Raw genomic sequence first — 22,961 nt, forward strand, 5'->3', positions numbered from 1 at the left:
AAGGCGTCGTGTGCTATGTTTATACTCCACCGAAACACTGCCAAGGGAGTCCACAAAAAAACAAGTCCGCTGCGGCCGCTCTGGCGACTCGGGCCTCCTGCTCTTACAGAACGGACCATCACGGCACACTGCTTGCTATCTCGACTCAGAAGCAAAGGTCGTAAAATAAGTCATTTGAAATTATTTGAGTACTTTGTTTCAAAGAAGAAAAGGTCACAAGTGGCTTTTAACTGGAAATGCCAGTACCAGCCTGATGCTCCCCACCCTGCTGTGTGTGTGTGTGTGTGTGTGTGTGTGTGTGTGTGAGTGAGAGAGAGAGAGAGAGCTCACCTGCAACCCTGGTTCTCAGCAAGCAACCAAAGCGAAACTCTGCTGGGGAAGAACTGCCCATGCTCGTGCCCTGGAAGAGAAAGTTCTGGAGCCGATCCTGGCCTGTGATTCTATGCGGGGCAGTCATGCAGAAGGAGGATTGAGTGTATCCTGTGTGGGCAGAACCATGACCGAGGAGGGGGGAGGAAGCCCAAAGGGGATTTCGGGCGGATAAAGAAGTTTCTCACAGTCTAGTAAAGGCTGACCCTGGGGGTGTGAACCAGGCCCCTGCAGAGGGGGCCCTCCCCCAATGCCCCCGCCCCACAACCTAGGACTTGGGAGCGTCCTCTCTCGGGCTGCATGCAGCCCCATCAGGAGACTCCCTCAGGGGCAGGGGTGCCAAAGGAAGCACACACTGTGTCCCATCTGTAGGTGCTTTTTTTTTTTTGTTCTAGAATCTTCTGGCCTCTCCAGGAGGCATGCCCAAGGGGACCCGCGGCCCTTAAAATCCTGAACTCTCACGGGATTCCTGCGGAGGCGAACAGCCGCGGTATGTATCATTTTATTTTCACTCAAAACATCCTTCCTGGGACCATCCCAACAAGCTGAGCATACTATTTTCAACTAAGGCCCTGGCATTGTCTAGGAATGTTTTCAGGACTAAGCAAATTGCTAAAGCAAACATCTTATTTTTGTCTGCAAGGACAGCCAAGCACTGTAACATTTCCAGATAGGAATTCCAGTGGAACTGCCCCCTCTGCTGGACCCGCCTGCACCAGACACTCTGTCCAGGGAAAAGGCTCTGGCTCCAGACCCCGGGGTGCGGGGCGCCCACACGTTGCTGGGGGTGGTTTCCACTTCAGGAAGAAGTGAAAGTGGGCGGTGCAGGGTTCCCTTCTCCCCGCTGCCAGCTCCAAGGCACAGCTGCGGTTTGAAACCACCACCGATTCTCAGCGGTGCTGCAGAGGACACACCCAGGCCTTACTGGAGGGACAGGACTCGGACAGGTGACACAGTGCCCGGAAAGCACAGGTCCTTTAGGAGCAAAGCAGTGAGGCCCCAAGTCCCGCCAAGCCAGGGACAACGGGGAGGTGGCAGTGGCAGTGCTCACCTGGGTTCCGGCACCCATCACTGCCAGGCCAGCGGCCCCAGGTGGCCACTACCACGACTGGTGGTGTCATTCCTGGGAGCAGCTGCAGCGGTGACCCTCTGGGGGGGGGTGGGGAGGGAAGCCCCGGGGACAGTCTTCAAGCCTCGGACTGGGCAGGGACCTCCTCATCCTCCCCAGCGGTTTGGAAAACCAGTTAAGTTATCAGCATCATTTGAAATGAGAAAGCTGAGGCGGGCTCGGGGGGCACAGCAGGTGTGCTGTCTGGACGTGAACTCAAGCAGCGGCGGCATCTGGTCCCGGCCACACTAGTGGCGTCTGGACAGCAGCTCCACGGATGCGTTTCTCGGTTTCGTTTAGCGTTTTCAGTTTGTGGTTTTGCAGGGCCAGAACTAAGTGAACTTGCAACTGTCTGCAAAGGAAAAACGGGGCCTGGAGTCTACACCCTTCACCTCTAGGTAATCAGGAAGGTCACCCCGAACAAGAAAAAGGGAGTGGGTGGGCACAGGGGTGGCTCATAAAGGTCACAAAATTGTTGAATCTTCTTTAGGCACGATGATGCTATTGCTGCTGTATTTCTAAATGTAGTCTTTATCCTTCGGGAATCTACAGGGAAGGATTTACCCAGGCACCGAGGCGACAGCCAGGGTGTGCCCTACAAGAGCCTGGTGGGATGTGCGGGGGGTGCACACGCCATGAGAGAGGCCATCAGCTGCCGAGTGCCCGAGCTGGCTGACGGGGACGTGGGTGTTGAGCACGCAATTTTCTCTGCTTCTGTAGATTTGAAAATTTCTGCGTGCGTGTGTGTGCGTGTGTGTGTGTTTTAATGCTCCCCTTCTGTAGAATGGGGACGGTGTCATCTACTTCGCAGGCTGCTGTGGGCATCGCCAGCCCCGCTCTGGTGGATGTTGTTAGTGACGCGCTGCGTACCATGCAGCCTCCTGGCGGCCCCGAGGGGGACGGCGTGGACGCAGCTGTGCTCCGCGGAGGGTTCTGGGGTCCCACACGGCAGCCGGGGACCCAAAGGGGGCCTCCCACAGCAGCACCGGGCATACACCACGCTGGCAGCAGCCCCTGCCTGGACTGGCACCACACAGACCCACGGCGGTGGAAGCAAGAAGAACAGTGAGCAAATGATCACATCACCCCTCTCCTTCCGAAGAGATCTGGAAAGCTAATTATGCGTTTCTCCCAGCACATCTTTATTTCTGATGTGGAACCAGCGAGGTGGATAGCTCTAGTGGGGAGAAACATCATACTTAAGAGAACTCCGGTAATTTGTTCATCCGTAAGCCACGGCGTGCAAGCATGCGTGGTGTGCACACGTCACGAGGCCCTTCGTGTGCCGATGGCGGTGACCGTCTGCTCTGAGCCTGGCTTCGGCCACGTGAGGAACCAGCAAGAGGGGACAGGGCACTGCGTGCCAGCAATGCCAATCCCCTCGCAGGCCTCACCGATCCTTCCTCGCTGCCGCAAAGCTACCACGCTCCTCTCGCCCTACACAAAAACCAGGGTAAAATTCTAGGCCTCTGGCTCTCCGCCAGGAGTTAACAATTAATTGCCACATAAAATTGCTGATTCCTACCAAATGAAGCTCTACGATTTATCAACTCACGGACGGCGCAAACTCAATAGTGCTTCAACTTCATCACCCGAGCTATTGCTGTGCTCGGGATCAGGGACAGCTTTATTGGGAATGAAAGTTTTGCCAATTCAGCCAGGTGGGACAAACTTCCAGAGGAAACAAAGGCATTAAGCAGACACACAGAGCTCCCCGCAGCTCTCATCCAAGATCTCAAGGCCAAGAGAGCGTCTGGAAGACAAAGGTTCCCTAAAACCAGGCCTGGGGTGGGGGCCCCAGGATGTTCACCTGCGGCAGAGTCCCATACCCCACTCTCAGGCCACGGCACCACGGTATGTACAGTTAGGGCACTGCTCTCCGACACCCCAAACTTTAGAGCCCACTGTAATTTAATTAACCAACCCTGCCATTCCTGTAGGAGCCCAGTTATTTAAAATGCATTAAAAAAAAAAATCACTGCCAATTGCTTATTTTCATCCAGGGCAATGAATTTATAAATAGCTTGTATGGTGCTGCAATTATGGAATAAAACTCTGTGAAGGCCACATGTTACGGACAAGGGGCAGGCAGTGCCAGGCTTTCCAGGGCAGAAGACACCTTTGTGCTAGCGGGAGCCTTTCTGCCTGCGAGCCTGGGGATCCCGCCACTCCGGGGGTTGCTTTGGCTTCCGTCACCCTAATCCTGCGCTGTTGGACAGTGGTAGGTTGGTGTGTTTTTCTAATTTTAATCGAGCAGAGCACAAACAGGTAGGTTTCCTTCCTTCCGGTCTACACTCATCAGAGGGACAGGACAGGCAAGCACTTCTTCCAAACTCCCCAAACTCAGCCTTTTGGAGGAAAATCAACTTTGGGCGCATCCTGGGAAAAGAGTTCTCTCGACGCTAGACGTGAGCACTAGAGAGGCACTGATCCTTCAAAGCGTGGGAGCTCACGGGCACCTGGGTGGTGGCTCAGTCAGTTCAGTGTCTGACTCTTGGTTTTGGCTCAGGTCATGATCTCAGGGTCACGGGATTGAGCCCCGCATTGTGCTCAGTGAGGAGTGTGCTTGAGATTCTCTCTCTCCCTCTGCCCATCCCCCCTCCTACATGCATGTGCTCACTCTCTCCAATAAATAAAATCTTAAAAAACAAAACAAGGTGGGAGCTCCAACCCTCACGGGAGGAGCATCCCAACTTAAACAGAGAACTTGAAACAAAAATCAGAAACTAGCTTCTTAAAAACCAGAAAAGGTATTAGTAGATCCAGCTGGCTGATTTTCCCCATTTCCGGCCACTCCAATTTGTCTGCTGTCGCCCTGGACCCCTCCCTGCCCCAGGAGTGAGGAAGTGGGGATGCAGCCTGAGGTCTGTGGTCAAGGTCACAGGAAGACAGAAAAAGAATGAAACCTTTCTGGTTTGGTGACTTAGCTCAAAGCCAGTTTTGTTCTTTTCTTCTTTCTTGGCCCAGTTCTGCATATTTAGGGCTTGGGTTTCAGGACTATCCCTACCTCACTGGTTTTACTACTTAATGAGCAGAGCCTATTCTCCAATGATTCTCTGAAATACTGCCCCCAGGTAACCACTCCAGCTTCGTGGAGAACATGAAAGCAGCCTGAGCTGGCAAGGAAATGTCCGGCACCAGCATACAGACAGCAGTCCCCGCTGGCCGGACAGGAACCCAACCCCATGTAAGCTGTGGGTCAGTCAGGAGGCTGCTGCTTCACAGAACACCCAGAGCTCTCACCAGCTCAGCTGTTGGGGGGGGGGGGGGGGGGGACAGGCTCCTGTTAACACAGAATTCACAGAGAAACCCATTCTCCCTGCCATGAGCTATGATCTGGAATGTTCTTTGACTTGGGGATCTGACCCTTCCAGAAAGGCCAAGCCCGCATCAGAACCACAAATGGAAGGCCTGCAACTGTGGCACTCGGCTTGAGTGCAAAACCCAACAAGGCCCCGTTGGCATGACAACTCACTGGGCTGTACATTCAGAGTTTATATGCTTCTCCGCGGGTAGAAGAACACCTTTTTTTTTTTTTTTTTAAGTTTTGTTTTAAGTTTTTTAACAACCCAGGGGAGGGTCAACAGTTTAATTCAACTTCTGTCTGGCTATTAAGTCACTCCAGTAAAATACTGTAGAGGAACTATGGCCATGAGGCCATTGGTCTCACCAGCTGTTCTCCCTAAAGCCCTAGGGGACTAGGGGGTTTGGGGCAGGGCAGCTGGGGAGAGTAGTGGCGTGGATCTGGTTAAAGGATGCTACACCAGTGATATGGCGGATCCACAACCCCTGTGCAAGGAGCCCCCACTCACCCTGGGTTTTCCTTCTGTGGGTCTCTTAGCTGGGAACTAAGTGGGGGGCCCAGAGAAAGTGGAAAGTCCCATTAGAGGAGGAGTCCACAGCACCCACACTGGCTGGATCTGGCCAGCCCCAGCAGAAATGGAATCCTACCAAGGCCTAAGACTAGATTAATCTTCATTCAACCTCCATTTGAAGACAGTGATGCTCATTTCCCTCTTCTAGGTATTTGGGTCATGTTTTGTAAGGTTGTTTTGTAGGCTTGTTTTGTAAGGTGGAAAAAAAAAAAAGAGGGGGGGTCATCATCCACCAGGCTCTGAACACCTGGCTGTCCAACGGCTCCACATTTAGCTACCCCTCTAGTGTACAATGGGCCAAAACCCCAACCCCAGCAGGTGAGTCATGCTCTGGAGGCAAGCAGAGCCACTGACAGGACAGTCTAAAAGCCTTCGGGTCAGAATGCTACGTCCTTCTCAATTGTTAGGTGCACGCATGGTGCTGGGTGGTGTCAGGAGATGAAAAGGATGGGGAGCGGGGCTCCCTGCCTTTGGGGTACAGATGCCATGGAAAGGCACTGGAAGTAGCCAAGAAATGCAGACAACCTCATGTGACACCTCTTCTGTCCCGCGACTCCAGGTCTGAGTGCCGTGGAGAGCACCGGAGGTCTGCCACTTAGCTGGAGAGCCGTGTGACCTGTCACCTCAGCCCTCCACACCTTGGTCCCTTATCCATAAAAGCAACTACTGGGATTTTTAAGATGCAAGAGAGGAAGTGTCTAGCCCAGGGTGCCCTGTGTATGGCTCACGTACACCTCAGGATGACCGAGAGAGATCACACCACTCCTACACACTACACGCCATCCATAACCTGGTTTAATCCCGAGAGGACAACCAGACCCACAACAGAGGGATCACTCTGCAAAATACACGTATGTAGGCCTTGAAATTGTCAAAGCCAAGAAGGGCCGAAGGAGACAGGACGACCACATGTAATGTGGTATCTGGAGGGAATCGGGAACGGAAAAAAAAACCCGAAAGGTGGACTTCGGTTAAGAATCCACACGGGTTCGGGATCCCTGGGTGGCGCAGGGGTTTAGCGCCTGCCTTCGGCCCAGGGCACGATCCTGGAGACCCAGGATCGAATCCCGCGTCAGGCTCCCGGTGCATGGAGCCTGCTTCTCCCTCTGCCTGTGTCTCTGCCTCTCTCTCTCTCTCTCTGTGTGACTATCATAAATAAATAAAAATTAAAAAAAAAAAAAAAAAAGAATCCACACGGGTTCGTTAACTGCAACAGATGTAGTATGCTAACATAAAATGTTAGTCATAGGGGACCTGGATGTGGAGTGAATGGGAACTCTATGCCACTTTCTCAACCTACCTGGAAATCGAAGTGTTCTAAAAAAACCTAACGGCCATAAAAAGAATTGCTTCTCTAAATGCCATTTCCCAAACTTCTGGTCACCTCGACACTCAGCCCATTTTAGCTACCAAAACACGGTGCCATCTTCAAAAGTGATGTGCTTCAGCTAGGGCATAAGCTTGCCTTCCCCAACCTGGGTCACCAGGTTGCCGCCAAGGGCAGGGTCAGCCCCTGGGAGCTGGTGAGCTACAGGCCCCATAAAGGTCTGACTGGACCCAGTCGGGCCCTCCAAACTCCTTGGTGGGCATCACTGCCCACTTACGTTGCATCACTCCAGCAACATTAGAGGACACCTGCTACTGAAAATAACCAGGTATGGCTCACCTCGGCTGATGGGACCAACAAGAAACCAGAAAAGAAAGTGAGGAGAATGAGTCTCAAGGTCAATCCCATCACACGGCAGTAGCTCCCACCAACCGGGGATCTGGGGTGCTTTATGGCAGAGGCAGGATCCTGCCCCAGTGACCTTCCTTGGGTGTGAAGGACATATCTGTCCTCTCTACAAATATCCATGGAGCCCCTGCTCGATACCAACAAGCACCACAGAAGGGCTGTCCCCAAATTCAGGAATCTGAAATTTCACCTGCATTGCGAGCACACAAGTTATGTACAGAGTGAATAACAGAAACGAAAGGGAAAGTTATTCTTGTACTTTTAGAAACCTGCATCCCATTTTCCCTCAAAATAGTTAAGTTGTAAAAATCTGAGATGCAAAGAAAATGTTATTTACATTTTGGGTAACTAAGGTTTAGTGACTGATGAAAAGCAGAGTATTTCCTCCTAAAAGACAAGCTACAAGTTTCAATGGAACATGAAACACAGTTAAGAAGCAACTATTGGAAGGGTCAGGGATTCATCTGCAGACAGCACTGAAGATGTCCAGCATCCGGGGAGGGGGAGGGGGGAGGAGGAGGAGGAGGAGGAGGAAAGGCCCCCCGAGAGCTTCAGTGCCCAGGCAGGGACAACTGTCCACGTTCCTCAGATTGGTTGTTCGCACACAGAGGCTGAGCTGGATTACCAGCGGCTGCCACACAGAAGGGTTTGGGAGCCACCGCTGTCGGGCCCCGAGTGCCTGGCCCCTGGAGAGGAGGAAGTGTAGGACTATTAGGGTTTGGGAGGGGTTTACTGTACCACCAACTCCCTTGTAACTTGGGGCCAGGCTTACTTGGCCCAGCAAGGGAGGACCAGGCCCTGGGCTTCTCCAATGGGGCTGCTTTGTTGTCTCTGCAATCCCAGGCCAGTCTCCCTCTGCATGATGCTTATATTCTCCTCTGGATTCCACTCCTTGACCTCAGATGATTCACTTCGTCTCTCTGATCCCCCAGAATGGAATGCAGGGACAGCCACAAAGGGCCCAGGTGGAGCAGGTGCCCACCATCCTCCCAACAACAGCCCCAGGGCCGGGCACTCCCAGCCCGACTGTGCTGTGACCCCCTACAGGGTCCCAACAATCAAGGTCCTTCTGCCAATGACACCGCACCTCACGGCACCCACATCATGGTTCTGGGAGGTTTTAAATTCCAAAATCAGAATCGGGTAAAGTCTAAACTATAAAACATCCTGAACAATGAGTTTCACCCAGCATGCACTTGCTCAAAGTTTCCATGTAGACAATTCTATTTTCCAGGACGAAATTCCTAAGCTGGGACATGGTCACTTCTGTTTGTTTTGCTATTTAATCAGGAAATGGGAGACTCCGCGGACCAAACCCCCTTTCCGATGGAGGCTCTCAGAGGAGAATCTTTTGTCATTTGCCTGCTCCTGACACCACCCTGAAACTGAATATAAACCAGCGGTGGACGATCTCCTTTATTACAGTTTGTGCAGGCACACACCTGAAGGAATTGAATAATAAAGACGAAAAGTTACCCTCTCTATAGAAAACTATGGGCTTTAGTTGATAATAATGTATCAATTTTGGTTCGTTAATTACAATGATTAATGGAAGGAACAAATGTAGGGAAAACCATGTGCAGGGATGCGGGACACTTTCTACCATCCTCTCAATTTTTCTGTAAATCTAAACCTGTCCTAAAATGTAAATGTAAAATATATTGAAAAAAAATTAATCCTAGGGGAAAAGTGACCCGCTGTCCCTGACGCTGCATTCCTATAAGAAGAGATGCCCTGTTGGTGGCGAGTACCTGCCCCCACCCCTTGCTCTGTGTGTTCAAGTGATGTTCTGTCTGCATCCAGAGGCTTCTGTGGGCCTGTGGCTGCAACAGCCCACCCCCTGGAAGGCACCCACCTCCGCTGAGGGGTGGACAGGGCAGGCTCTGAGCCCAGGCCTGGGTGCGGGGCGGGAGCTCCATCAACCCATGGGCCTGCTGAGGGCAGCCAGTCCTTGGCACCAGACTCGAGAGGGCCAGCCATGGCTTCGGGGGGATGAATGGAAAAACGAGGATATAAATGTGAACGCCAGTGACGGAGGAAGTGGTAAAGGCCGCTAACAAATCGGTCGTTTGTGTAGTGAGCTCGAGCTGATGTGGAACAGGAAATTAATCCAACATGCTGAAGCCTCGCAATCCGATTCTTGGAACCAGGCAAGGGGGGCGGGGGGGAGCCCACTCCCCAAAGTGAAGTAAGACCAGAAACACAGCAGTAAAAACTCACGAGACTCAAATTAAAACAGACCTAACGGCCAGGACTGCGGGCCGGGGAGCCCGAGGACGGGACCAGGCGGCCCGCTTTTAAGGGCTCTTTGGAGAAGCAGGGCTCAGCAGAGCCAGGAGGGAAATAATGGCAAAATAAAATCCGTGACAGATTAGACGATAAATCTCCGAAACCAGAGCTAACAGTCCAATATTTTTCCAATAACTTCTCCCTCAATAAGAAAACGATCAGCAGAAAATCTCCTTCGTAGATACCCAGAAACGGTTACCACGCTGCCAAATGCTTCCAAAACAGACAGACACCGCACCTTTGCAAAGACGTCTACCAAATGCTGTGCCTTCGGAAACAGAGCGAGCAGGAAGCGGAGTCTGGCAATATTTACTGAGGACGATGAGCCAAACAGTCGGCTGCATACAGATGCAGAAGTCAGCGCATTTGGTGGAGACGGGCGGTCAGGACAGGCACCTTCCCTCCCCGCTCGGAGGGTGGCCGGCTGCGGGCCTGGACGTCCACACCCTGCACAAGCCCCTCGGGGCCTGGGTGCGAGTGTCCGTGGCCAGATCCCCAACCCCCGACCAGAATCCAGCTGCGGCCCTATCTGTCCTGCGAGAAAATGCAAGCAGGCGGGGTGGGCAGAAGCAAAGATGCCAATCTCTGCGTCCACCGCACACCAGCCTTTCACTTGCAATCCTCGTGGGGTGTAGGGAGAGCAGCCCCCCCCCTTTCCCAGCCCCCTCCGGCTGCCAAATGGGGCTGCTGGGAACCCCAAGTGACTGTCTGGACATCCCTGGAGGGACTCACAGAGCAGACTCACGGTTTTCATGGGGCCTGAAAACCCAAGGCCATACATACAGAAGCCAGTCACAGGTTCAGTAGATCCCCCTGGATATGGGCTTCGGGGCTATTTATCTTACAAGCAGGGCCCCAAAACATTATCAAAAACATTGATTACAGTTTTGGCAATCGTTACTTAAGCCACTACTTAAACCGTGGATGCAATAAATAGAGCTAGGACAGAATGGTAAGCAGCTGAGATTCCACCTCCAGAGCCCAAGAACACTGTGTCAGAAAAAGAACACAGCCCCGGCAGTTCCAGAAGGGCTGGCCCAGCCCTCACATTCAAACCCTGCCTGATAAATCATCCTGAGGACTCCTTGCTGCTCTTCCCATCACAGGGACCACTGTGTCAAGCTTCTGCGAAGTCTGGTCCTTCCTAAATCTCTGTGTTGGAGGCAGCCACAAGGAAGCTCAAAACAAAGCATCTCATTTCTTCAACGGCTCCCACAGCTCTTTCAAATCGGCTCTTTACATAAAACGAAGCCATTAATGGCATCAGGAACCGTATTTTACGTGACATGTCAACTGCCTCGTTTCATACACTGGATATGCAATATGGTGACCAAGACGTATTTTCCTAGAAGAAAAATAAAATCAAGCTGCTTTTAGAATATAGGTTCATTAGGGTTTGACGTACCCAAGGGCTAGCACCTGAGCTTGCCGCTGGGTCCACGCACGGTGCGGACAGGTAGGTGACTGGAGACAACTGGGTGTATGTAGCCAGGGCCGGGTGCTGGGCTGGAGGCTGTGCTCACACACCCCACCCCCCACCCCCCCAGTTTACAAGTGCAAACAGCCTCAGGGAGCTTTCAGGGGCCTGCCTGAGAGATCAGGATTCCCGCAGGAGTCTCTCTCCTCTTCCTCAAACCTGTCCAACACCCCAGGATGCTGAGGGCCACACGAGCCACTTCAGGCTTTCTTAGCTTTAGCACTGCTGACATCTGGCTGGAGAATTCTTTATTGTGGGGAGCTGTTCTGTGCCTCGTATGTTTAATAGCATCCCTGACCTCTACCCACTAGAAGCCAGCAGCTTCCCTCACCTGAACAGAACAGAAAATATCTCTAGGCATTGCGCGGGTCCCCTGGGTGGGGGTGCCAAGTCCTGGGTGGAGAGCTGCTGGGTGACCCTGGCCCCGGTCCTTCTCAGCAGGACATAGCACAGTAGTCAGCGAGCAACGCTGAGACCGAAGCCTGACACATGGTTCACGTGTGAATTCTCTGTGTGGCCAGAAGGACAAAACTTTCCCACCAAGCAGAAGTCTGGTCTAGTCCTTCCAGCCGGACCTCTCAGGAGAGGGTGGGATGAGTCCTCCTGGGTCAAAGAACCCCTTAGCACGGGTATGCAAGGCTGTAACAACCAAAGGCCCTTGGCACAGCATGGGGGTGGGGTGGGGGGATGCTGGGCCAGGATGGCACCTGCACAGAAATAAGGGAACATCTCCTAATTATCATTTTTAGACAAAAGGAAATTTTGGCCCCATGATCACTTGTCCTTAAAAAGCATTACATAAAAATCCACACGTGTATTTTTAATGTCAATCGTCTAGTGACATCTACTACTCTGCCAAACTCTTTGGCAAGGTGACGTTCTTTCTTTCCAACATAATCACTCTTTTTTTTTCCCCCCAACATAATCACTCTTGAAAACAACTTCGCACTGTTCATAGGACTAAGGACATAGTCTATGAAACCCTCCCTTGCCCCAGACTCAGGAAAAGGACATCCTCTGCTGATGATTCTGGAGCCTGGAAGCCTTTCATGGGGTCAGCTTGTGTCACGCGTTACCGTGGGACAGTGGGCAAGGAGCTAGGGCTGGTCTCTGGGGGTTATGGTCTTGAGGCCGTGTCCACAATCTGGGAGAATGAGCTTTGATTCACACTGGCCAGCTGGTCTCAACTCCCCCTGCTTCTGCTCTTCACTCTCCCCTAAAAGCTAAGAAGGTAACCTCTCCCCCAAACATTTCCCTTCCAATGACTCACTACGAATCTTAAGGGAAAAGGCCATCTAGTCAATAATTCAAACCCACATTCCTCACGGTTAAGACACTTTTTCTATCTCTGGAAATAAGGCACACCTCCGGCCTCCATTGCTTCATCTAGAAAACCACCAGGGGCTTCCAGAAGCTTCCTTCCAACCTCACATACTGGGACCTTCTAAGCCTGAGCGCCACTTCATGATTCTGAATTAGAGAGAGAACATCAGTAGCTAGAAGACAAGCTTAAGGCACCGTGCTTTTTATTTTCCAATTTCTTACGATAATATACCATAGAACTCAGATCCTAGCAAAAAGTTGTTTTTCTTGCAGAGGTGGGTGCAATTTCAGGCTATCAAAGTCACAAGCCAAAGTGCCTGATGGCACAAACACATGAATTACACACCAGCGGTGCTGGGTGGTGGGCTCCACTGCAAATATGGTGCTCGCCACGCGGAATGTGATAGAACCACCCAAGAAGACAAGGGGTTCCATATAAACAATCAGCCACAGAGACCACGGAGACCATCCGGGGTCTTGCCAGCCATGACCCATCAAGAGGCCACAAAGCGCATGGTGAGCACCACCCTCTGGATACCCATGAAGCAGGACCAAGTGGACACCGTGAAACACGCTGCAGGGTGTTCCTTTCCGTCCTCCCATGATCTGCTCCTCAAAGCATCCCCGCGCAGCACGGCCCACCACCCTGGCCCTTCCTAAGTCTAAACTAGTTCGTGCCTCCATCACCCGGGCAGCTCGGCCTCCTCAACTGCAGGGCGGCCACCGCAGAGGTCTAACTGGATGGTCAGCGCTGGCCAAGGTGGGGAGGTCTCTCACCTGGGGATGGCCCGAGGCTACCAAGTCCCAAGTGCTCATCAACAGTAGGATGGGTACATAAGCCCGAGTACATTCATACAACGGAGTATTACACAGCAGCTGGCAAAACTGAACTGCCTTTCACACAACACAGACGAATGGCGCACACACAATGCAAGAAGGTACAAGCCATATGGTTCCGTTTTAAGTAAAAACAGGCAAAGGTAATCCAAGGTAAGTCCAAAGAGTACCTCTGAGGAGAGGGACACAGGGCGGGAGGCTCCCCCCAGAAGACTTCTGAGCTTGCCCTAGTGGGGGGTTCAACCGTGTATTTGCTGTGTAAACTCATCGAGCTGCACACTTCAGGTCTGTGCTCTGTTTGCATATCCTATTTTCATTAAAATTTTAAAAGATGGATAAAGCTGCCCAAAGTCTCACCACTCATTCCAGAGGCTCCCTCCTTCCCTGGGGCAACTTCCTTCTGGCTTCCTCTCCAAGCTCCAGATCCCCATCCCCCAGCACCAGACTTCCCACCATGGGGCCACGTCCCACCTCCCTAGCCCAGATGGAGGATGAACGCAGGCACATGTGATCTAGACTGGACAGGACAGGACATACCCAGGTGTTGTAACGCCTCGGGGGAACATGGCACAGGGCTCTTGGGTTCCAGCCCCACCTCCAAGGCCCCCTCGCCCTAAGTCCTTAGCAAAGCCATCCCACCTGGGTCAGCTCATGCACCACGAGCGAGCGGCTTAACCTAGAGACCCAGCCTCTCTTTCATGTCTGGAAGGTTCCATGCGTCCTGAGCAGGATGGCCACCCCCCCTGCTCCTTCCCTAGAGGCTGGCCAGGCTGCCCTTCCTCGCTCCCTCACCCCCAGTCCTTCCAGCTCCCTCTACCCCTCAGCAAAAGACACACATGGGTCTGAGAGCCTCAGCCTGTCCACAAAGCACAAGCTCACTTTTACGAGCCCTCCCACCCACTGGACGTAAGACACGCTGGGCGCAAAGGAACCGCCCGACACCCAGTGCCAGCCAGGTCGGCCCTGCCTTGCTTGAGCTGCTGGTGAGAGAAACCCAGACCGGGAGTTGTAGCAAGGGTTAGGAGTTTCAGATCCACGCAGGCCAGAGGCAGCTCATTTCTCAGGAACTGCCTACGGATTTCCAGATTTCTTCCCAGGAGAGTTAGAACGTCCAGAAAGGTTTCTTCCTTCCCAGACCCCCTCTTCATCCTTTCCCCTTTAAATTGCCACTTCTGCCAAGAATCATCCGTCTTGCTGCTTCCTGCTGCTCCATTAATTACAATAACAAGAAATAACCCCGCGGTGATGTCATCCAAACTTTTACTTCCTGTAGTGAAGGAACAGGTCAGCCCAACTGCTCGGAGGCCAGCTGCGTCACGCCTCCATTTTGGAAAGGAAGGGGAAAAACCCCCAAAATCCATGGCTGTTGCACTCCATGAAAGCTTTTATGTTTACAGAGGCACTCACCCCAAAGGTTATATAAGTTAAATAAAAATAAAGTGTGTGTCAGGCACCGCTACCACCAAAATGTAGCTATTGTGAGGGGGAAACAAGCCACCGATTGTGTAAAGCCGTGAATGTAGGTTTATATGCATAAAGAAAAGCCACATTTTCAAGACACACGGAATGATGTAGGGTACAAAGGACACCCAGTGTTTCTATAGCATGTGTGAGCTGACACGAGGTGGAATTTGTTGTTTCTGACCTCTGCGGGGATACTGAGGCACCTGTGGGTGCCACGGACACATGTGGGAAAGGACAGCTCCCCCCCACCTTCTGTGTGTTCAGAGTGACGGAGGTGGAGGTGGAGCAGAAAGTCCCCCCCACCCCCACCCAGGTCCACGGGCTCGCAGGACAGGTACTCGTGTCCTTCCCAAGACCCAGAGGCCAACACTGGTAGGTACTTTTCATTCTCTGAAGGGATCAAAGAATGAAGCTGTGTTGGGATTTCCAACAAAAAGGCTCTCTGGGGGACAAATGGGAGGAGCCTCCTGGGAAGGAAGGGGATGCGGGTCAGCTGCAGACGTCACCTATCAAATAGCCAAACCTGACCCAACCGTATTCCAGGTCTTCCATCCCCCTGCACCTTGCTCTCCCCACAGCACTCAGTCACCACACCACCTGGAGCCTCGTCTGTGTCCTCGACACCTGGGATCGATGTTTTCTTGGGCTGCTGATTCAAGGGCCAGGTCTGAATCTGGACACAGGTGTCATCTCTGTGCGGATGTGCCGTTTCAAGAGGGATGGTCACCCCGATGCTATATATTCCCCCCACAGGGGAGAACGTGCTCTGACCCCAGCACAAGTCCTGCAAGAAGAGAACTAGAAGCTTCCTTGTGGAAGGCCTCATGTATTAAGATCAATCGAGGGAGCTTCTAGGAACTCTTTCTTACTGCAGTGATGACGGGGCCCAGAGATTGCCCAAGATTCTGCTGTTGTCATTGTCCCCAGTCTGCCAGAGGCCAGGTCTTATTATCAATTATATCAATTACTTGCGGCTGAACCCTGGTGTGTTCCCAAGGACACTCCGGCACCCAGAGCTAGATGTTCCACAGCCACCCGAAGATTTTTCCACTTCCACAGCTCTTTTAAGTTAACCCTGTCCTGACCAGGTCCCGACCAGCTCTACTAGGGTCGATTCCAAGTACCCCCACAAAGTGTTGAGGAGACTTGAAGGCACAGGTGGGGGCAGAAGCAGCACGTTTTTCTTGGGGGTGCTTCTGGAGTCAGCCAGTGAGGGAGAACCCAAGAGCACTGTGTTAGATACCTTGGGGCACCAGGTGTCTCCCCCACAACTCAATTTGACCCTCCAACAAGCGTGTTTTTTCTTTCTCGAATTACGTTTTCCTACATGGATCATGGCCAGAATATTCCTTCTAGGCCAATCAATAAGCTGGGGTAAAAGCACCCCAAGCTCCAGCCGTTGGTGAGTTTGGGTGTCTCCGCCCTCCACAGGGAGTCTGAAAGCTAGGAGTGGGGTTTGCTGGGTTACCTGGCCCCTGGAAATCAGCAGAGGACCTGGGCATACAGCCCGTCCCACAGTGGCTGCCGAGAACGTCAGCAGTCACTCTCCAGCAGCGCACATAAGCATGGCAGGAGTGCTACAGAATATTCTTAACTGATCAACTCATCCACCTGCTGGGCCTCCTTCCAAACTTGGGGTGCAACCAGTCTCGTGGACATGGTGCCCTTCAGACCCTCCTTCTATAGATGGAGGCAAACAAACACAGTGGACTGGTTTCAGTAAGATCTGAAGAAACAATGGGGAAAGACCATTTTGAAACAGCCCATTATATTTAGAAAATTGAATCAAGTCCTAGGCTCCAAATAGAAGGGCGGACCTCAGACAAGCATGCCATTAATTATTAATTCTCCCGTAATGTCCCAACCAGAACCAAATGGCCTGTTCCCAGAGGAAAACTTATTCTCATGACAAAAGACGACCAAAATATTTATAATGGGTTGCTAATTTGAATAGAATCAGTTCCAAAATTAGGGCAACGGTTTCAATGGTGAGTTTATTGACAAGGCGTTTTCTCAGATGGAAAGGAGGAGACGGATTTAGAAACCACAGGCCTTTCTCCTGTGATGAAAACCACTTCAGTAGTAAGCACTCTGTGGAGAAATACTCACATTCCTTCCCTTTGATTCTGAATGTTTTGGGCAGAATTTTAAAATTCCTATCACCGTGCTAAATGCTTCTGATACCGTACCTGAGCGTTTGAGTGATCATGTCAAATAAAACGTTCTTCCAAGTTAACTCTGCTGTATATTTATGCATTTAATATCACAGCTTACTGCAAAGCGCACAAATCATTTTAACAGAGTGTAAATTTAACTACCATGAAGGCATTTTATACTCTGCTTAACTTCTCTAAGGGGCCCGTATTTTTGGAGCAGATAAATCAGGCTTCTATATAACTCTACTTAAGGGAACAGCAGTCAAACTTCTAAAGAGAAATGCCACCCCCGCCCCAAGGCTCCTTGGCATCAGAGATACACACACTCCCAACCATTTGGTCCACCTCTGTCGCCTACCTCCCCCGTTTCTAACCAAGGATGTATGAGCCAACAGCACATCTGGGCCAGGGCAGGTGTGAGTAAGTGATGAGCCTCCTCCCTGCCCCCGGTCACTGCTCCCCTGACCTCTCTGGAAGGACAGGGATTGACCACTGTTGACTTGAGAATACTCCTACCACCACAGGGGCTGACATCTGTGCCATCTTGGCTGTCATTAGAAACATGATCTCCTATGGATCTTTTCTAAAATGAACTCCAAGCTCCAATGCCAAAAAGGTCTTCAGATGCACACAAGAAATGAAAAAAAAAAAAAAGTGGGAAGAAGAAGAAACCTATGCCCACAGCAGCTGAAGCCATAAATTATTTACTGAATTGAGGGAACCCTAGCCATAGGCCATCTGGAGGGCCAGACTTAGGTCTCACGCTGTGCCCCAGAGGTCGACACGGAGGCAGCTCTGCCGGCCACAGAGAAGCCAAAGGCAGTGGCCTCTGGATGCATGGACAGGGGAGCACACGTCTACGTTCAGACTATGCAATCACAAACGTACCCCACCCACAAATACATACTCAACACTGCCTATGCCCAAGTCCATACCCGGACATGGTACAGAAGGGAAAGACAGACAAAAATCACATTACGGGAGGACGTAGGGAAGAGAAAAAAAGATTGGGTTGGAAAGGAAGGAAACGCTCATTCACAGAGACTATGTCCAAGAGGCACGAGATGGAGCAGCCAACCCAAAGAGGCACCTGCTGGCCAGATACGAAGCACTGTGGGCTTCAACGTGCGTAATGACAGTCACAGGGTGGAACCCAGGGAAGCACTGAGGGCCCTGGAGTCTTCATCAAGACTCATGTGTAATCTGCAAAGGGAAAGCGGGAGCGTCTTGCGGACGGTGGAAAGCAAACAGACAGATGTATACGGAGGAAATGACGGAGTCAGGGAATCACCAACTGGCAACCGTCATAATAACGGATTTGGACGAGAGTTAGCAGTGGACGTCAGGACCAGTGGTAGGAAAGTCTGAGGATCAACAGCACATTCGCGTGGTTTCCAGAACCTCCCCACGGCACTCTTGTCAATCACAGCGGGACATCGGACGCCGGCGGGACCAATGAGCGGAGTTCACGTCACCGGCAACGGGATACGCTGGCATCACCCTGGGCCTCCCGACAGGAAGCGCGGGGGGACACATGCCCACTTCTGAGGCGCTCCTGCCAAGAGCGCATAACTCGAATCTAATCGGGAGAAAATCTGAAAGGAGCCCAAGCGGAGGGGCAGTCTACAAAATAACTCGTCTGTTCTCTTGAAAACATCGCTGCCGTGAAACAAAGGCAGATGAGGAGCCGCTCGGCTCGCTCCGGATTCAAACGAGCTAAGGAAGCGTGGCAGGAAGAGGTTCCTTTTGCAATAAGCGGTGATTGGGACAACTGGCAAAACCTGCACGAGGCGTAATGATCAGACAATACGATCACCAACGTGAGTTTCTCGATTCTGACACCTGCGCCGTGTGTTGAGACTACGCCGATACCTGGGGAAAGCTTCTTCATCTCTAAATACTTCTATGTTGCCTATTTGCAGGTCATTCTCAGAGGGTTCAGGAAAAAAAAAAAAAAAATACAGTGCCTGTGTGTCTGTGTGAGAGAACAGAGATGCGGTAAAGTATCATCCAGGGGTGTCCGGGGGAAGGAGGATTAGAAATTCTTTGACAGCCATTCTTACCACTTTTCTGTAAGCCTGAAATTACATCAAATCAAAAGTTTAGATCAATGTTTCCCCCACAGGACCTAAATTACTGCGATGTGGTTTTATTTCTTTCAAAGACACACTACCAAAAATAAGGATTCCCAGCATGTCTGGGGCTTGAGGTAGAAAAGACTGGTGGGGTAAGAATAAGGACCCCTGCACCCCCAGTTTTTGTGATGAGCTAAGACAAAGCCAGGAGAGGCCTCCCCGCCCTGCCATCTGCAGACTGGGGTCCAGTGGCCCCAAAAGAACTGCAGTGCTCTGAGAAAGGCCTCAAGAGATCAACCAGAAAGGGCTATCCGCCTCCTGAGAGGCTTCCCTCTGTCTGAGCCAGGGGCTGGCCCATCCCCCTCCTCAGACTGGGAAACAGTGGAACCCTTGGTCCCATCGCTGGCATTCGCTGAAGGTGGCCCGTGAAGCCTTGGCCTTCGGGCTGCTGGAGTGCGGCTGGACAGAGCTTGCCCGGGGAGGCCGGAGTGCTCGGGAATCCACAACCCTCCGCTCAAACGCCACTTCACACGGTTTCTCCAACCGGGGCCACAGCCAATGCCAGAATCAGCCCAGGTCCCAAAGCTGATCAGGCCCTCTGCCCCGCCACCCCCCCCCCAGCACTCCCTCCCTCCCTGGGGCAATCACACCTTTTAAAAATCCCAAGCCCCTCAGAGGCAACTGACATTCCCTCCCACCCCCCATTTAAATGCAGCCCCCTAATTAGAGAGGGAGACAAACCATGAGAGACCCCTAATTCTGGGAAACAGGGTTGTGGAAGGGGAGGTGCGGGGGCGGGGGGGGGGATGAGGTGACTGGGTGACAGGCACTGAGGAGAGCACTTGATGGGATGAGCACTGGTGTTATACTGTATGTTGGCAAATTGAATTTAAATTAAAAAATAATAATACATTTAAAAAAAAACAATAAATGCAGCCTGCTGTCTCTCTGGTGAAGACAGAAATCTGTAGGTTCCCCCAAAAAACTTTTTCTGTATTTAACTAACCTCAACTTTCTCCATTATTCAATTGACCTTATAAAAATCTAACATACTTCTTGCCTCAGGTAACATGGTCAGCTAATTCGGCCTCCCCCTCGTGACCAGATTACGGTGGGGAGGCAAGGCAATTCTGGGGCATTCTATCCGAATTCTTCACCCGTTTTCAGAAGGGCAAGGCCAGTGGCTTCAGCATCACCTTCTACTCTTCAGATTCTGGCTGCTAGAAAGTCTGACTCAGAAGCCACTTCTCCAGGACAGGGCCTCCAGCAAGTCAGATTTGAGGGCCCCTTCCTCTGCATCAGACAGAGTGGTGTCTGCTGGGACACCGGGGAGAGAACAGTTCTCTGGACAGCCACCAGCCGTCCCCACCAGCCTCTAAGACCTAGCAGAGGGCAGGGGAGCCTCCATCATCTCCGCATCCGCCAGCTGAATGAAGCTGAACACTGTTAGGTGGAGGTCAGCTAAAGGGAACCCTAAACAGGACTCTTACCCTACCCTCAAACTGAAGGTTTCCATCTGACACCAAATCCATAGATGTAAGACCACGGGAGTTAGCACACGTTCCCAACATACTTTCTCAGACTGAAGACAGCTCAGCCAATCACTCAGGAAAAGCTCTCGAAGGAAGCCTGGGTGGCTCAGCAGTTGAGCATCTGCCTTTGGCTCAGGGCGTGATCCGGTTCTGGGATCGAGTCCCGCATCGGGCTCCCCGCATGGAGCCTGCTTGTCCCTCTGCCTGTGTCTCTGCTTCTGTGTATCTCTCATGAATAAATAAATAAATCGAAAGAAGAGAGAAAGAGCTCTTGATGTAGCTTTGGGGCAAACGAGTCTCCCCAATGTGCTGGTAGGAACAACATCAGGCTGCATCTCAAAGCCTCGGACCCTGTACCAGGGAGGTCACCAGGGTGGACACAAGGCCAGGCAGCTGGCCTCAGGCTCTGACCCTTGAGCGAGGACCCAACTCTCTTGGCTCAGTTTCCCCGTGTGCAGAAGACGACGAAAGGACAGCACTTTAGCAGGACAGCCCTGACAAAACCACTGCTTAGGTGGAGGGGAAGAGGACACAGGGCGTTCAAAGTCCTCTGCCCCATATCCTGCACTGAACAAGGCACCCGGCCACACCAGGGGCTGCTCAGGAGCGCATCCATGCTCAGCGCGTCCCCTAGCTCAGGGCACCGAGGCCGAGGCGCAGGGCACTGCAGGGGAGGCCAGTCCAGCCATCCTTCTATTTGGAGCCCACAGCCAACGAGGAAAGGTGACTAATGATTAAGAGCTGGCAGAGAAGGAGGTGCTCGGGAGGCCACTGCCCATCCCAGGAGGGCCACCCTCCTTGGAGCAACTGGTGTCCTGTTGACACCTACCGCTAAGCCTCTCCTCTCCAGGAGGGGAGGCTGCTGGGAGTGGTTCCCAAAGCCACCTCCCCAGCCCCAAGGCCCAAGCACAAGTTCAGACTCCAGGTTCCAAGTAACAACCCCAGCCCTACAGCATGTCCCAGCCAGTCAAGGTCTCAAAAGCAACCCCCTCCCTGCCACCCTTCGTCCTCTGGCAGAGGTGGGTCCAGCAAACACAGGGCAGGTCCCAGCCCGGCCCAAGAAGCAGCCCCAGCTCGCCACCCTCCCACCTGTCACCCCCTCCCTTCCTTGCCTTGTGGCAGGACCAGGGCTCCTTCCCACCAATGCGCCTCGTGAGCCCGAGAAACATCTCCCGACGGCTGCCAGCGCGCCCCTACAGGTGCGGACTTAGCCACCTGCTACCATCGGGGCTGGACGCACAAGCCTGGAGGGTTCCGTCTTGGCCACGTCAGCAAATCTTTGCAGAAGTGCACTTCCCTTGAACATGCCCCCAGCTCTATGCAAACAAAGCCCTCTCCCTAGCAACAGCTCACTGGGCAAAATCCAAAGACAACCCGGCCTGGAACTGCTCCAGCAGCCCGGGTCTCTGCCCGGGACCCGCCCCGGCCCCCATTGGACCACGGCGGCAATGCCCTGCTAGCCCCCATCCCCACCACCCCGCCTGCGATGCCACTTCGTCAGGAGCACACACGAGGCAGGCTGCAAACAGCTGCCGAGCTCCAAGATAAAGTTTTATTTTAGTGGCTAAGGGGGGGAAGCGGAGAAAAGGCGCCAACGTTTTCACTAAGAGCGTAATTATATCAGGGAAAGCTCCCTCTTCTAAGATTCCCACGCTGCCCCGACGGCAATTTCTGCTGCTGAAAAGACAGTAGACAAAGTCATCACAGCCGGGGCCCGGCTCCTCCCTGTACGCGCCTGCCTCTTTAGTGACAGCGACAGAGGCCGTGGGGACAGATGGTGAGGGGGGCTACCCCCGTGTGCACCAGGAGCGACAGGAAAGTGCACGGTGGAGGATTTAGTTGTTTCTGAGATCCCATTAACCGGAGACCGTTTCCATCGCAGTCCAGGCAGGGCTGGTAGCTTTCCCTCGGACACCAGGCCAAGGGCCCCGAAGTACCCCGGGGGTGCGCACCGCTGAGCGGGAAGCCTCGGGAGGTCCGCTCCTGGCCGCTGCACACCGGCCGCCTCCTGGACAGCACCGGCCTTCTCGGCTAAGGGCGCGGGGCTAAGGTACAAGGTAGGAAGCTCTGCACGGGGGTCCACCTTGCGGCTGCTCCTGGCTTCCACTCGTGCCCCTTTCTAAGCCGTCGTCCAGAGACGCCCAGGGCTTGGCTCTTTTTCTGGAATTTAAATCTGATCCTATCACATTATCTCTGAATCTCTCCAAATGGCTCCCATTGCCGTTAGGGTTAAAAATCAGGACATGGTAGGATGGCCAAAGGCTCCTAGCTCACTGCTTCCCCCCCTTCCTGTGGCCACAGCCTCATGGGTTGTTGCCCTGGGGGCTCTGCAGTAGCTGCTCCCTTCGGCCTAGGCCTAGACCTCACCTCAGGGCTGGTCACCTCCTCTGGGTCCCTGAAACCTGCTCAACACTCCCAGCCAAGTGGTGACTCAACGTATTCCCAACTTGACACACACCTCCCAAGAAAACAATCGGGGGGGGGGGGGGGGGGCGTCTCCTCTTCAGGAATAAAAGGCCAGTGACAGCTTCTCCATCGTACCCGCTGAGTCCAGAACAGTCCTGTTACGCACACGTACACGTGGGTGTGCACACACACACTTTTTGAATGAGAAAACAACTGAGTCTGTTAAGAGCAAGAGTGGGCCAGCCCCAATCTCAACTGTGAGAAGACTGGCCTGGGCAATCCCTTGTTAAGGGCAGAAGCATCTGCCCTTGAGGG

General features: G+C 52.7%; 1 protein-coding gene and 1 long non-coding RNA gene across 7 annotated transcripts in view; one reads left to right on the forward strand and one right to left on the reverse strand.

Moving 5' to 3' along the window:
• Positions 1-22,961, reverse strand: part of CTBP2 (C-terminal binding protein 2) — a 157,412-nt gene that overhangs the window by 64,398 nt on the left and 70,053 nt on the right. The window lies entirely within an intron of this gene.
• Positions 32-3,450, forward strand: LOC119866615. Its single transcript, XR_005380735.1, has 3 exons — positions 32-157; positions 765-859; positions 1,221-3,450. It is a non-coding gene; the product is annotated as an uncharacterized LOC119866615 (long non-coding RNA).

The sequence above is a fragment of the Canis lupus genome, chromosome 28, assembly GCF_011100685.1.
Source record: "Canis lupus familiaris isolate Mischka breed German Shepherd chromosome 28, alternate assembly UU_Cfam_GSD_1.0, whole genome shotgun sequence".
NCBI classification, from domain to species: domain Eukaryota; kingdom Metazoa; phylum Chordata; class Mammalia; order Carnivora; family Canidae; genus Canis; species Canis lupus.